Genomic DNA, 16,155 nt, shown 5'->3' on the forward strand with positions numbered 1-16,155 from the left:
GAGACAGGGCGCCAGTTCTTGATGTTACAGAGGTCTCCTTTCTTGGGTAGCAGTGTTATCACTGCCCTGCGGCAGCTCGGCGGCAGCTCCCCATCCCGGACACATTCCTGCAGGACCTGGTACAGGTCCTCACCAACACAGCTCCAGAGTCCTTTATAAAATTCTGCAGGCAGTCCATCCAGTCTGGGAGCCTTCCCTTTGGAGAGCTGCGCCACGGCCGCAGTGAGCTCTGGAAAGACCAGCGGAGTGTCCAGTCTGCTGCTCTCCTCCTTGTCCAGGCTGGGGAGACCCTGGAGAAGCCACTCCATCTCTCCCGGGTCGCAGCCCTCAGCCTTGTAGAGATCAGTATAAAAGCTCACTGCAACACGGCTGAGCTCCGCAGAGTTGGAGACCTCTCTCCCCCGGGCAGCCTCAGACAGCATATTGCCTTGCGCTCCGCTTTCTTCCTCTCCAGGCCGAAGAAAAAGGCTGTGGGGGCATCCATATCTTTAAGTTCAGTGAAGCGGGCTCTGAGCAGAGGGCCCTTCACCTTCCTCTCCAGCAAGCTGCCCAGAAGCTGCCTCTTCTCCTGCAGACCCCAATATGCCCCCTCATCGCTCTCGCTGACCAGTTGGCTCTCAAACTCAACAATCTCTCTCTCTAGCTCACTGACCACTGCGTCCACTGACCTGGTGACATTTTGCGTGTATTGTTGACAGAAGAGTTTCATTTGAATTTTTCCTATATCCCACCACTGTTTTAAGCTACTGTAATTGTTTTTTCCATTTTACCACTGTTTCCAAAATAATTCAAAATAATCAATAAAGTTTTTGTCTTGAAGTAAATTTGTATTAAAATGCCAATACGATTTTGAATGTGAATTAATTGGTAATAAAACAGTAACAGAAATAAAATGGTGATCTGAGATACTGCTGGGCACTATACTGCTTTTTATAAGTTTATTAATGTGCTGCTGTGTAGTATAAAAACAGTCTAGGCGTGCCCCAGACAGATGATTTTGGTTAAGCTTAATCCAAGTGTATTGTTTACCGGTGGTATTAGAATTCCTCCAAATGTCTACCAGGTCAAAACTGTTTAAAACAGTGACCAGCTCCCTGTCAGATTGGGGATGGGGTTCCTTGTGGTTTCTGTCTTTACTTGAGTCAATAGTGCCGTTAAAATCTCCCCCCACCAGGAGGAAGTTTTCAGTATTAGACCCCCCCAGTACCTGACTGAGCTTTTTAAAGAATAAAATCCTCTCTTCTCCAATATTAGGTGTATAAATATTTAAAAAATCAGTACAAATACCAGCGTGTTTTATCTGGACTTTTAAAAGTCTACCCTCAACAGTCTCTTCTATATTTAAAATCTCTCCACCAAATCCTGGAGAAAATAAAACAGCAACTCCAGCACTAAAATTAGAGCTGTGACATTTTTAAAATACAGTTGCCTCTCCACTCAGACTGCCAATGAGACTGGTTAGCGCTGTCTGAGTGCGTCTCCTGCAATAAAATCATGTTCGAATGTTTGCTATTTAAAAATTCAAATAACTGTGCTCTTTTATTAAAATCTCTGCACCCGTTCAAATCAAAAGAGCTTAAATTAATTTTCTCTGTGGATAAAAAAAGATTGCTCAATAACAAACATGTTAAAATAAAAAATGTCTTAATAAAATTAGCCATTAAAAAGGTTTAGGCGCGGCTAACACTTTTCTAACTGAACTGACATATTTTGTAAGTCTATATCTTCTTTTTCAGTTCAAACTCAGCCAAAGTCGACTTCCTCAACACCATATCTGCAGAACATAAAAATAGATCTGGGAAGTAGGAATTTATGTTTACTCGACTCTTGTTTTTTGTTTTCCGAAGAAAATCGCTAATCTCTTTAATGTGTATAGTTTTTGGCTGGCTGAGATGTCAGAGAACTGCGAGGCATCTGTTCCTCTCCATCCTCTGCATCGCTCGCCATATCCACCAGGTCTCCATCAGCCACCTGGTCCCCCTCAGTCGCCGGCATCTCCGCCACCAACACCACAGGCTGAGGAGTCTCATCACTGGGGGTATCACCATCAATGCTGGCCTGAGCCCCAAGGGTATGCCCCTCCAACATCGCTCCCTTCTGGCACCGGGTCCTCAGACATGGGAACTACAGGTTGAGACCCACCCTTCACCCTGTCCATCGGCCCCGGAGCTCAGCTTGAGCCTCCCCATTACCGCTGCTACAGGCTGTGTCCCAGCCTGTAGCTTGGGGCAAGCATGGTAAAGGTGCCCCTTTTCCCCGCATGAAAAACATTTAAAAACATCTGTGCTGGCAAAAACAAAGTAGTCCCTTCCCTCTATATTAAACCGCCAAGCTACATCTAAGCTTTTGTCACAATCCTTAGAGAGAGAGAGAGAGAGAGAGAGAGAGAGAGAGATTCACAGTTGTAGTTAATATATTAAATAAAGAAATGCACATGAAATCTTGTATGTGGGCAGCAATTCTACATTTGCCATTAGTCATTTCAGCATAAATGAAAACAAATGGCAGCACAAACAAACAACAATGTATAAAAATGAATTCTAAAATAATTATAATATGTAATGTTAGCAAGAAATATCTAATAGGTTGCACTTTATAAATGAATGTCATTATATTATTTGCCACTCTCATGTCATTACTTTTATGCATGCTTTCCACCTGACTAATAACACCAGGAATTCCCACATCCAATCTGTTCATCTGTGTTTTTCCACCATAACCATTTAGGCTACTCCCATGAAAAGCACAGTCTCAAATGATCACTTTTGAATTTGAACTGCAGCGTGTTTAGTGTTTAGTTATGTTCTGAAGCATTACTGAATAAATCTGAAATGTGCATAATGGGGTAATCTATAGGTTAAACACTGAACATCACTGTGCTATGATTTTTGTCTGAATCTGTGATTTCCATTACATGAGAGTAGGTGTTAAAACTTCATGCTGATATTGGACTCAGCTCTTGCCAAGATAAGCACCAACTAAGACATAGCTTAATTTACTGTAATTGTCAGGGGTGCGTCAGAGAAGAACAGGTCAGGTTTGCCCCTCCTGGTGGTAAGACACCAAGAAATGTACACACCAGTTGAACCCTCTATCTCTCTCCTTACAGGTGCTAGGATCTGGCAAGACAATGGAATGCTCAACCGGACAGACAACTCCAGACAGGTAAGTTCCAATGAAACTAACTTTATTGTCCCCACAGTGGAGATATAAAATACTACAAACAAGTAAGTTCAAAATGGTAATAATAAAAAGAAAAAAAATAAATAAAAAAAGTGAAGGGCAGTCCAAAAAGAAAAAAAAACAAAAAAATCCCAAATCAGTCCCTCTGTAATGCTGACCATCCGTCCTTCACACCGAGGGGCAGGCTTTCCAAGAGGGAGATCTTCTGGCAGGTCCCTTCTCACAGCTGTCCTGGTCTGACAGGCTCTGCGCTCTAACTGGAACAGGTATGGAGCTTCACCTCTAGGAATAGTGCAGCTGTGACTTGTGCAAGAAAAAAAACATCCAAAAAGAAATCACTGCACAAAAATCTTCCATAACAAATAACTATGCAATATAAGTGCTCAGTCCACACAAAGTCAATATAACCCCTGGTTATATCAGAAATCATAGAGGCCAGGTCAGAAATTGTAAAATGCAAACACTGATTTTATTTATTATTACAGAAAATGGTATAAACAGCGGACATCAGTTCCTTATTATGAATGTATAGTACAGGGGTGTCAAACTCCAGTCCTTGAGGGCCGCAGGGTCTTCTGGTTTTCATTCCAGCTTAAGCTCTCAATTAACATAATTGATCTAATTATTTGTTGAATTCAACATTTAATATTTTTCAAGGTCTTTTACAGTTGATGGTTTTAAAAATGCACTTGATTCAAGCTACACTACCTATGAAACATTTTGAGGCCTGAAAAGAAGTGTTAAATGTGTCTAATTAATCAAATAATTAGACCAATTAATTAATTGAGAACTTGGGTGGAACAAAAGCCAGAAGACACTGCGGCCCTCCAGGAACTGAGTTTGACACCCCTGGTATAGTACTACTGAAAGCCGATCTTGAGCCGAGCAGAGTCAGTGTAACACTGAAACAATAATAATAAAAAATCTAATGATCCTATACAACACTTCAAGTGCTCAAAAATAAATAAAATAATTCAGTGACAAAAATAGTTGCCCACCTCATTTCAGGATATTTATACAATATGAAGTTTTAAAAGAGCAGAACCACACTGAATCCTCCAGTCTGAAGGAGACAAGCATATAGTTTAAAAGAATACTGTAACACAGCAATACAATACAAAACAAAAGACAACAGCAGTAAAACAATGAAAAATGGGAAGCAGGACTTACCATGAGGTGAAACGGAAATGAACAAAACCAAAGAAAAAAACGCCAGGAACCTTGTTACAGCAGCCCGTCCAGGTCACCTGTATCAGGTCAAAATAACCAAAAGGCGCACCCCCACTCCCCCACCCCCACCCCCAGTTCACTAACAAACACATATTCAGTTCACTAACAAACACGTATTCAGTTCACTAACAAACACGTATTCAGTTCACTAACAAACACGTATTCAGTTTACTAACAAACACTTATTCAGTTCACTAACAAACACGTATTGTTCTCCACAATGCCTTGAATTATAAACACTTTATTTCAATAAATACCTTAAACATTACAAATGTGGACATTTCTTTGCAACTGCACATTTTATTTTAAAAATTCAACATGAGTAGATTTGGCATCATTGGGCCACATAAAAGAAAAAGCATATATATTTTTCTATGTGATTCAATAACTTATTTTTTGTCTAACAAAAGACAAAAAGTGTCTTGGACATTTTTAACATGACTGTATAATGTATCAAGTTCAAAACAACAATTAACAAAAATATGAGTACTAACCAAAATATGGAAAAAAAACATTTGATTTGAATACAAATGGATTTATAAAAAAAATAAATTATATATATATATATACACACACACACACACATATATATATATATATATACACACACACACACATATATATATATATATATATATATATATATATATATATATATATATATATATATATATATATTTAGTCATATTGTGGTTTTATTTTGTGTGGAAGTTTTTGAAGCAATTCCTCTTTTTTGTGAGACACAAAGCCAATCCACATTTTTCGCATTAGATGCGGTAGTATGCTTTTATACAGAGCTTACACCTCTGCTTTTCCTGCACATGTTGGGGCCACCCACTGGTCTCCATGAAATCCTGCGTCTCTGTGCATCATCTCCAATGGAGTCCATGGAAGGTCGGCCTCTTTTGCGTTTCAAAGACTTGCCAGCTTTAAGTAGTGCATGGGGTACTTCAGATCGGAAAGTCAGTCGGGGTTTGTGATTAACCCCCAGCTGCTCACAATGGCGTCAGTAGAGAAGCCACGCATCGACTACACACATGTGAACAATTTGAAAGAAGATCCGCAAGTAATAACTCTTTGACCTAAAGTCAATCCTGTACAGCTCTGTACCACTTAACAACAGAGACATTTTTGTTGGTTTCTGTATGGTAATCAAAGCTTCCCCATTCTTTTTTTTTTGAGGGTCTTGTTTTCCTCTAGCTGACATCCAGGGACACGGTTTGATCTCACTGTGCCTACAGATCAGAATCCCATTTCTTTCAGGGTAGCAGCAAGATCATCTTTACATTCTGGTCAGATGGAAGATCTTCTACGAGTCTCAGGACAATGTCTCCACTTATGATGACTTCTCATTGGTCTTGGTGGTTCCCTTACCAACATAAACTTCACAGTCATGCATGGACAAACACCTTTATCCCCCATTTGTGAGGTTTATTTTTATTGTACTGCTTCAGAGAACTGCCTTTGAAAGGGATGATCATTTTATCAATTGAGTGGTGCTCCTCAATAAGAATTGCTTTTAGATTGTCCTGAACCAATGTAAGAAAGGGATGCACTTTGAAGAGTGGGTCATATTGTGGGGGCTGTTTTGTAAGAATGTTGTTGTTGTCATTGAGATGAAAGGCATTTTGAAGCTTATCGGATCGGTTACGAGGCATTACATCTGCTATTGGACTAAATCAGCATGCATCGTTCCAATACATCCAATAAGACGGCATTTTCACTATCCCACTCAAAATATGAATTCCAAGAAATTGTTCCATTTCATCTGGAGTTGTATTGATTGCTGTTCCGCTTTGCTGCGTAGAATAAAGGTTTGTTTGCTCAGATGAGTGGTTAAAAATGTTGTCTGAAAACATGGTTTTGAAGTACTAGTAAGGTGTCATTTCATCCTTGGGTGGTTGAGGCAGCTGACCCTTCCATTTAGAGTTCACAGTCTCTAACTCAACCCTTCTCCATGCAAGGCCCCTGCCTCTCTTCGGATTGCTGATTTTACTTTTGGCTACCGTGCCAACTAAGTTATTAATTAACTCCAGTGTTAATTAACTGTTCTAGTTGTCACTGTACACCTCTCGCTGATGTACATAGTCAGCATCCTCAGTACCACTCTGTTCCCCATCACACACTTCTACCTCAAGTCCAATATCTGGTAGCTGACCTGCACTTTCACTCACTACTTCAGAATCTGGAGTTTGCTTTTCCCTTTCCTCATCTGACTCAATGCTAGCATCAGACTAATCTCCTGCAGGTACAACTATGTATTTGGTCTGTGTTTTCCTGTAGAACACACTTGTAGGTATCCCTGCCATCTAAATCATAAAATGTAACTTATCTTTAGTACAGACGTAACTACACAATATTTTGCAGAAAATATCTGCTGTCAGAATTTATATTTCAACATATAAATAGCCCTTCAAACTTCCCTGACTCTGGCCCATGCTTTATCCTAGCACCTGCAATACATCCATTCATTATCCCAACTGTTTTGTACTGTTTTATAATCTATGTAAAGGACTTTTGTATAAAGCACTGTATGAATACTAATAAATAAATACTTATTTATAAAACATAATACTGTAACTAAAAGCAATGAATCAAATTTATGGAAAAACAAACAAATATCACATGGTGCACTGTGGTGCATGCAGCAGTGCTTGTGCATGCTGTAGGCCCACTGACTCCATTTGGTATCACACACTTTTATGCTTCATAAAAATAATCAAAATGATTTTGAAAGTAATAAAACACTTTTTGACACTAGGTAAACACATCTATCAAACATGTTTGCAGGAAAATAACAAAAAAAATTAAATACAGTTGGAAGAATAGGAGGAGTTACTAAACTTCAGTTCATGCACTCTAAGACACATGACTATGCAAACCCCCTTTCTCTAATATCCCTTACCATTGGTCCAGATTTTAACCAGTAGCTGCCTTTATTACCACCAATGTTGACAAATGTTTATTTTGAGCACAAATACTGAAATCTAAGCCCCTAAAACAATGATTCAAATTGGCATCGCTGGGCTGGAAAGGCAAAATAAATGATTTAACAAACCAAAACACTTTTGAAAAACAAACGGCACGTTGGCCAAAACAAATAGGTTAATGCTGCCAGTGGCAATGCTGGCGGGGGCAATGCTGGCAACAACAATCCTGGCAGCGGAAACACTGCCAGTGGCAATGCTGGCAGCGGTGCGGTGCACTTTGCTGCCCTTAGCGCAGGACACTCTGGCAGTGGCAGAGGCGCTGAGCACTCCAAATGTGGCAGTGGTGCTGGCAGCAGCCATGCTGCTCTTAGCGCAGGACACTCCGGTAGTGGCAGCGAAACTACTGCAGGTGGAGATGGTCTCCTGTCCTCTCCCCCCTTCTCTGTAGCCTGTGGATCCCTTGTCTTGGACTACAGCCCCAGAAATTCCAGAAGTGCAACTGCTGCTGCTGGACACAACAAAGCCCTGCGTGATGACAAGCAGGCATCCCGGGCGGTGGCAAACTGGTCTCCCCGGCCGGTGGTGAACTAGCCTCCCCGGGTGGTGGCGAACTGGCCTCCCTGGGCGGTGGCGAACTGGCCTCCCCAGATGATGGCAAACTGGCCTCCCTGGGCGATGGCGAACTGGCGTTGCAGGCTCGGTAGCCCTAGGCGTTGCAGGCTTGGCAGCCCTAGGCAGGACAGGGCAGAAGTTGACCCTCTGGAGGTAGCTTCAGCTCCTCTGGTGGTGATGGTAGGAGCCACAAGTGCTCTCCCTCTGGCGGTGGAGGTTGGAGCAGCGGGTAGTCTCCCTCTATCACTGGGGACTGGTGTGGCTCTCCTTCGGTCGCTGGGGACTGGTGCGGCTCTCCCTCGGTCGCTGGGGACTGGTGCGGCTCTCCTGTGGGCCGTGGCATGGACGTGCCTACTACCTGTAGATGTGGGATAGGCATTGCTCCTCCTGATGGGACTGGAGATGATGGGGCCCCTCCCATATCTGCAGCCTGGTAGTTGAGTACCATGGCTGCGATGTCTGGGAGGGATGCTGGGTGGTGTTGCTGTTCCCAGACTTTCCACTTCTCCCCTACTCTGGCCCACAGCAGGCTGATCGCCATCAGGAGGTCCTCCTTCATGCTCCCCTCAGGGTCCGCCAGCCAGTCCCATATCTCCCTCGACCCCCAGCTACTTTCCTGTCGTATTGTTGGCAGGGGTGCAGGGTATTCCGGCTGTGGAAACTGTGTCACTGGAGCTATCGGAGCTTCTCCCCATGGTGATAGAGGCTCAGGATCCCCCATCGTGGGCACTGGAGCTTGTCCCTGCTTCTTCTCCTTCTTCCTGGGACAGCCACTCCTCTCCTTCTTCCTCTTTGGCACAGGTGGCTGAAGGGGCCCGTGTACGAGGCCGCACACGGTGGAGTGCCTGGGCTTTGCACATGCGAAGCACCACCTCCCCTTTGAGGCAGGTGAGGCAGGTGTAGTGGTTCATCTGCGGTGATGGTACAGCCTTCAGACAGATCCACTCCTGTGTTGTCTCCACCTCACCCCGTTTGAAGGCCTTCATAAAGAGGGGATCATCCAACAAGCACTAAATATGATAGGATTCTTTTACTTGATGATTTAATTTGCATACTGATAATATATCTGATTCAACAGCCATGGACTTTTTAAATCTGCTAGATTATTTTGAGTTTACTCAGCATGTAACAGGGCCTACACATAATAAAGGTCATACTTTAGATTTAGTCTTCTCTTGAGGACTAGAAATTAGCATGTCCTCTACTATAGACCCTGCAATATCAGATAATTTCTTTATTTCATTTGAGGCTATACTGCCTCAATGTAAAAAGACTGTGGTGTATACTGTTAAAAGGCGTATTATAAAAGTTTTCTCAAATAGTTAGTTCTCCACCCACCTCAACTTCTCTTGATACTATGGCTCTAGTTACAATTAAATCTATTTCTGTAAAACGTAGGACACCTTGGGTGAATAAAGTTATATGTCAAATAAAAAGAGATTGTCGTAAGGTAGAACACAAATGGAGAGAAACAAAAATACAAATACATTACAATATTTTAAAGCAGTTTTTATCAAAGCATTAAGGTCAGCAAGATGTGCTTAGTTCTCTATTCTTACTGAGGAAAATAAGAACAATGCTAGAGTCCTTTTCTTTACAACTGACAGATTAGTTAACCCATCTTCTTCACCTGAAAATGGCATTATGGCCTCATCTATTAAGAAGAATTCCACAACTATTTTGATGGGAAAAATACTTAGTATTAAGGATCAAATTTCACAAAATGATTCTGAGCTCGGTGTGCCATCTAAAACAATCGAATCAGAAATAAATTCCTTCTCTTTGAATAATTTACAAGATTTAAATAAAATAGTTATGCAAATAAAATCTTCTACCTGTCTTTTGGATCCTAAACCAACCAGTCTCTTGAAGGAGATATTTAGCAAGCTGTCCGGTGATGTCCTTGATATAGTTAATAGTTATTTTAGGGTGGTTTCCAGCTTCTTTAAAAACTGCCTTAGTGAAACCTTTACTCAAAAAATCGAATCTGGCTAGCTCAGTTCTAAGTAATTTTAGATGTATTTCAGACCTTCCTTTTTTAGCTAAGGCACTTGAAAAGGTAGTCTTTAAACAAATTAATAGTTTCCTTGATAATAATAACGTCTTTGAGAAATTTGAATTGGGATTTCACTCTAAGCATAGCACTGAGACTGCGCTGGTCAAAGTGGTGAATGAGCTACGTATGAGTGTAGACTCAAATTGTTTATCTGTGCTGATCCTTTTAGACCCGAGTGATGCTTTTGATACCGTGGATCATGAGATTTTAATTCATCGTCTTAGAGAATGGTATTGTTCTAAATTGGTTCAAAACATATTTTATTGCCTTAGGAGAATCTACATCTGGATTAGCCAGTATTACATGTGGTATCCCGTTGGGCTCCATTCTTGCTCCCATGTTATTCTCTTTATACATGATTCCACTTGGGGAGTTTATTCAGAAACATGGGGTGAATTTTCACAGCTATGCAGATGATACACAGATTTATATATCTGTTAAACCAGGTGACATAACAGCTATCAATGTCTTATTCAAGTGTCTTGCTGATATTAGAAGCTGGATGTCTTAACATTTGTTGCAGTTAAATCAGGATAAAAAAAAATACCCTACTTTTAGGCTCTAAGCAACAGATGGAGTCAACAAACATTAACTTAGGTTTGTTAAACTCAAATGTAATATCTGAGGTGAGAAACCTGGGGGTTATTTTGACTCTGAACTTTGCTTTGAATGGCATATTAAATGTATTACTAGAGTCTCTTTCTATCATTTGAGAAATATTGCTAAAGTTAGACCTTTCTGTCCTTGGATGATTCTGAGAAATTAGTACATGCTTTTATCTTTTCTAGATTAGATTACTGTAACGCTTTATTTTCTGGACTTATATGTCATGCTCTATCACACCTGCAGCTTGTGCAAAATGCAGCTGCTAGAATGCTAACGAGAACAAAAAAAAGGGCTCACCTTACTCCTGTGTTGGCATCACTTCATTGGCTTCCTGTCCATTATAGGATTGATTTTAAAGTTTTATTACTAGTATTTAAAGCACTGAATTGATTAGCTCCAGACTACTTGAATGACATGCTAATTCCACACCAGCCGGAACACATTCTTAGATCTGCTGATGCTGGCCTCCTGTGTATCCCGAGGGTGCATCGTAAAAGGATGGGAGAGGCTGCTTTCTGTTTAAATGCTCCCACACTCTGGAACTCTATACCGGCTTTTATTAAGAGATTCACCCTCAATTGTTATTTTTAAATCTTGATTAAAAACGTATTTTTATAATATTGCTTTTTCTTAATATTAACATGTTTTAGTTTGAGTTTTGTTGTCACTTCTGCTTTAAATAATTGTACATTTTTTTGTTTCTGTGTTCTATTCTGCTTGTAAAGTGCTTTGAGCTCTATTGCACATGAATTGCACTATATAAATAAACGTCCGGGAGGTGCCCATGCTCCAGTCATGCAAGGCACCACGGAGCTCCTTCGGCTTCCAACTGCCACTGATGTTCATGCCGCCGCTCCATATACTCTTTCCTCTTCATTTCTGCCATTCTTCACCTCCAAAAACACTTCACCAAAAAAATGATTTAACAAACCAAAACACTTTTGAAAAACAAATGGTACATTAGCCAAAACAAAACAGACAAACAACAAATGAACTCAAAACACCAACCCCAAACAAGTACCGTACTGGTCCTTCCAGGAAGAGCAGCAATTGTTATTATCTTTCAATTTCCTCTCCTTCTCTCTCTCTCATTTTCCACTCTGAACACACCCAACCCGGAGTGAGAAATTTGTGCTGCTTTTATGCAGCTGTGCCGGGACTTGATTGCTAATCATTCAGTCTGGCCCCAGCACAGTCTGCACGTGAGCTATTTTGTGCCCAAATAAACAATTTTCAATCACCTGTGCTACATAACTTATAAAAAATAAACAAAATACACCCAGGGGCGGGGGGCGGGGGGCGGGGGGTACCACTCACAAACCCAAACAGTGTATAGAGAGGGTTTACATAGAGTATTAGGTTCCTGCAGCTGGACGTTCCTTTTAGTGGGACTAGCGCTCGCCAACTGTTTTGTTTTCTTTATTAAATGTGACACTAGGGCTACCATTGCTGATACCCTAGTGTCAGCACTTGTGTTTATTAACCTGTCAAAATCCCAGCCCCTCACAGACAATTTCCGCCTGGGGGGCCGTGCCCTTAAATAAATCACAATATCTTCCAAAGTATAGACAGCACAGGCATGGTTCAGGGCTTGAATTCAAGGTAACCCCTTGGGCATCAAGACTAAAACCTCAGGTGTGATCAAAGTCTTACTCAGTACCACACTGGAAGGAGATATCCAGAAAAAATACATAAAAAAACAACAAACGCTTTTCATTTTTTTATGTTCTATAGTCATTTTTTCAACTTGTAGCATATGAAAAGAGCCAGTAATTTAATTTCCAGTGCTTCACCAACATGTCTACTATACTGGGTAAAAATTTGGAACTGTTTGAACAAAGGGATCAAATTCTACAGGAGTTTTTACAAAGCTAAGCCCAAGGGTCCCCAAACCTCTCCAAAAATAAACATTGTGTAAATCTTTATGTCAATTGATACACTAAGTTCTAAAAGGGATGTTATCTTCTGGCACCTCACATGCTATCCATTGCCACATGCATTTGCCCTTATCTCATTCAAGAGGTGGGCGTGTTTGTTTGCACATCGATTACTCTGTGATGGATTGGGCTACAAACAAAGTAAAGGTATGAATGGAAAGCTTGTGACCTCCCCTACAACGTGATCAGGGAGACTTCACCATCATCAGGGTTATAAGACCAGAGCAGCAAAATGCAAGCTAGTCGATTGCTTTTGTTTTGAATGCATGGGGGTACTAGATACATTGCGAATGGGATATCTCAGCGGTGAAATGACGGATTCGAAAAATTCCTTCGCTGTTTGACGGTAGGAAAACAACGATTTTGATATCGAGTCAGCTTTTTTTCTCTCTTGCTTTTGTAATTATATTAAAAATGAGTTATTAAATATAATATTTACGTGCAGTTCCGTGTTCCGCCCGCGGGACTAGAGGGTGTAAGAGGTTAAATTTGCGCACCTGTGTGACTTGTCAACACCCAATGCACTGCGTCTGCCTCAGTATTGTTCGTGACAACTCGTGTGTAACAAACCCCACTGTTACACTACTTGCAACCTCTGGTGACAGCAGAGACTGCGCAGGAAAGTTTGGGATTGATGGCTTCATAACAACTACAGTCCAGAGATTGTCTGCACTTGTCTGCGACTTGGAAGCATTCTGCAGCCGCCCAGATTTGGGGATCAACTGAGGAGAGAACTAAAAGGTTACGATTATCAGGCAAGTATTATAACAAATATGGAATCTGCAATGCATGCTATGGAGTGCAGCTCATGCGAAATGTATATAGTTGTTGATCCATCACAATTTTTGGAAGTCTTTTATTGTCAGAAATGTTCTTTTATAAATACATCAACACAGAAAGTCCCTGAACTTGAAAATCAAATAGTAACACTCATATATATATATATATATATATATATATATATATATATATATATATATATATATATATACCTGTATTTTCAAGTGAGCTGTTTTTGGAAAGCAGTGTTCATGAGATAAACAACACCTGGTTAACTTCAGATATTGTAGGTGAGACCTCTAACTTATTGTTCTCAAATGCTTATGAGGAACCAAACTCATTATCAAATACTGCATGTCCTATTATGGAAGAGTTACATAGAGAGGATGTTAACTTGAACAGACCATGGGTGACAGCTAGGAAAAGCCATAGAACACCTAAAAATAAACCGGAGGGTATTGCATTTTCCAACAAATATCAAGTAGCGAGAAACTTGACAATACAATAATAATATAATAATATAATTTGCTTTGTTGATTGTGATTTCACTCGTAAAGGTCCATTGAACAGGTCTGTAACCTGCCGTCCAGGAGCAAAAATTCAGGACATTGATATTAAAATACACAAACTGGTAAATGGTTCCAATAAAACACAAAAGGGGCCAGTAGTAATTGTGCATGTAGGTACTAATGACATAAAAGATAGAAAATCAGACATGATGAAACAAAGACTTAAATCTCTAAGAAACTAAGAAACTGAAAGAGCTAAATTGCAAGCTCATTCTTTCTGGCCTACTGCCTGTTTTTGACAGAGGTGATGAACAATATAGTAGAATTGTCGTCAATAAATAATTGGTTAGCTGGGTGGTGAGTTCAAGAACAGATAGGATACATTAATAACAGGGACTATTTAAAAAAACAAAACAAAACAAGAACAGATAGGATACATTAATAACAGGGACTATTTAAAAAAACAAAACAAAACAAGAACTATATCGTAAAGATGGACTTCATTTGAACAATACTGGGGCAAATAGGCTCGATGCACATTTTGAAAACTACCTAAAAGATTTTTTAGATTAAGATCTAGGGAAGGGCAAGGTACTAGTGAGAAACATTATTCAGCAAAGACAATCCCAATTAATTCATCTCCAGAAAATCTAAAAAAAGGCTTACCCCATTGAAGTTGTGTCAGCTTCTCATATCACAGTATTACCTTTTAATAGACCCTGTGGAGTTTGTTATAATAACCTTATAAATATCCCAATTATTACTGGCCAAATAAAACTACATCAGTCTGATAATCTTTGTTTGGCATTATTTAATCTTAGATCACTGTCCAATAAAGCACCTTTAATTCATGATTTTATTATAGATCAAAAGCTGTAGATATCGAATCAGACAAGTACTCAACACATTTTTTGAATTTACTTGACTCTTTAGACTATGTCCAACATAATGTGATATCTGTATAATGTGAAATAATGTATAATGTGATATCTTGTAACAATTGTAAGTCGCCCTGGATAAGGGCGTCTGCTAAGAAATAAATAAATAAATATTACAGGTCCTACTCATAATCAAGTACACATGTTAGATTTAGTAATTTTTCACGGCCTAAACGCTATGGACTTTATAATCACTGATCTTACCATTTCAGATCATATTGCTGTTATTTTTTAGGTTAATGTGCCAGTACTTATAAATAAAGTGATACACACTTTTATAACTCGGGAACTTAACCCTTCAACTACTTTAAAGTTTTCAGAGGCACTTGACTCTTTATTACCTTTGCACTCTGAAACTATGGATGAGCTTGTTGATAATTATAATATCTTTCTATCTAGTACCCTTGATGCTATTGCTCTAGCTAAAGTTCGAATTGTTTCGCTAAAAAAATACTCGCTATGGTTTAATGACGCCACTCGAAAACATAAACGGGATGGTCAAAAATGAGAATGTAAATGGAGAGGTACTAAACTACATGTACATGATCTTATATGGAAGGACCATCCAGTAACGTGTAGAGAGGCTTTGGTAGTAGCCAGATCAACATACTACTCAAACTTAATTGAAACTAACAAAGATAATCCTAGATATCTTTTTTTCTATTTTGAATAAACTAGTTAATCCTCCATGTAATCCTTCTGCTGTCACAGTCTCTTGCAACGACTTCATTTAATTTTTTTCCATAATAAAATTATAAACATCAGAAATCAAATTTCACAAGATGTCTTTGGTGATGAAAGACTTAACCCCAGTCGAACCTACCCGACCTATTCTGGTTATTTTTGATTCCTTCTCTCCAGTGACCTTAATAGGTTTAAATGATATAGTCGTGCATATTAAACCTGTTACCTGTATTCTTGATCCTATTCCAACTAAAGTATTGAAAGAAATATTTATCTCTTAATACCTATATTCTTAATGTTATTAATGGTTCACTTTCTTCTGGGCTAGTTCCATCGGCTCTTAAGGTTGCTGTCATAAAGCCAATGATCAAGAAACAGAACTTGGATCCAACAATTCTACATAATTATAGGCCTATTTAAAATCTTCCTTTTCTTGCAAATATATTAGAAAGGGTAGTTGCAAATTAACTGCATCAATTTTTGACACAAAACAACATCTATAAAAAATGTCAGTCTGTTTTTCACCATGCACATAGTACTGAGACAGCTCTTGTTAGAGTATTAAATAATCTATTAATTGGCACTGACTCTGGTTATTTATCAGTTTTAATTTGATTACATCTAAGTGCTGCTTTTGATAACGTTTATCACTCTATCTTAATCAATCGTCTGCAGCATTTTGTGGGTTTA

The sequence above is a fragment of the Acipenser ruthenus genome, chromosome 1 (genome assembly GCF_902713425.1).
Source record: "Acipenser ruthenus chromosome 1, fAciRut3.2 maternal haplotype, whole genome shotgun sequence".
NCBI classification, from domain to species: Eukaryota; Metazoa; Chordata; class Actinopteri; order Acipenseriformes; family Acipenseridae; genus Acipenser; species Acipenser ruthenus.